The 455-nt window shown below is 33.4% G+C and overlaps 1 long non-coding RNA gene across 1 annotated transcript in view; it reads right to left on the bottom strand.

Moving 5' to 3' along the window:
- Positions 1 to 306: 306 nt before the first annotated feature.
- The window catches only part of LOC111722816, a 1572-nt gene continuing 1423 nt past the window's right edge, over positions 307 to 455 (bottom strand). Inside the window, exon 2 of the long non-coding RNA XR_002771478.1 lies at positions 307 to 398. This is a non-coding gene — a long non-coding RNA (uncharacterized LOC111722816). The remainder of the gene's footprint in view (positions 399 to 455) is intronic.

Raw genomic sequence — 455 nt, 5'->3', positions numbered from 1 at the left:
AGTTGAAAAGCTACCTTATTTGTAAGATTTTCTTCCTGCTCTATGTTAGAATTAACAACCTTACTTTAGACTCATTTGGCCTTCAGGTTTTACATTTCTTGGAGAAATTTTATCATGGTTATGTACACACACATGCACTTTAACTTCTATTTTTAGATGTTTAATTTCTTTAGGGCAGAGATCATATTTTTTTCATACTCCCCAGAAACTATTAAGTGTTTACATGGACTAGAAGTTTAATAAATGTGAATTACATTAATACATATTTTAAAATAATACAAACCTGTTCCTTCCTCTGTGACCTGGGCTTCCACTTCTATGGTCATTTCATACCCTTTATTTCTCAGGTGAAATGCACGAGTCTTTATAAGTTGTGTGAGACATCCTTTATTGTCTGCCTGCAGAGAAAGAAGAGAATTCCTGGGTCCTCTGATTTGCTATTGAAAAAGTGAGTT

This window comes from Otolemur garnettii, unplaced genomic scaffold (assembly GCF_000181295.1).
Source record: "Otolemur garnettii isolate 467f Iridium unplaced genomic scaffold, OtoGar3 scaffold00449, whole genome shotgun sequence".
Classification (NCBI taxonomy): domain Eukaryota; kingdom Metazoa; phylum Chordata; class Mammalia; order Primates; family Galagidae; genus Otolemur; species Otolemur garnettii.
The sequence above is the reverse complement of the archived record's forward strand: the minus strand, read 5'-3'. Positions and strand labels throughout refer to the sequence as shown.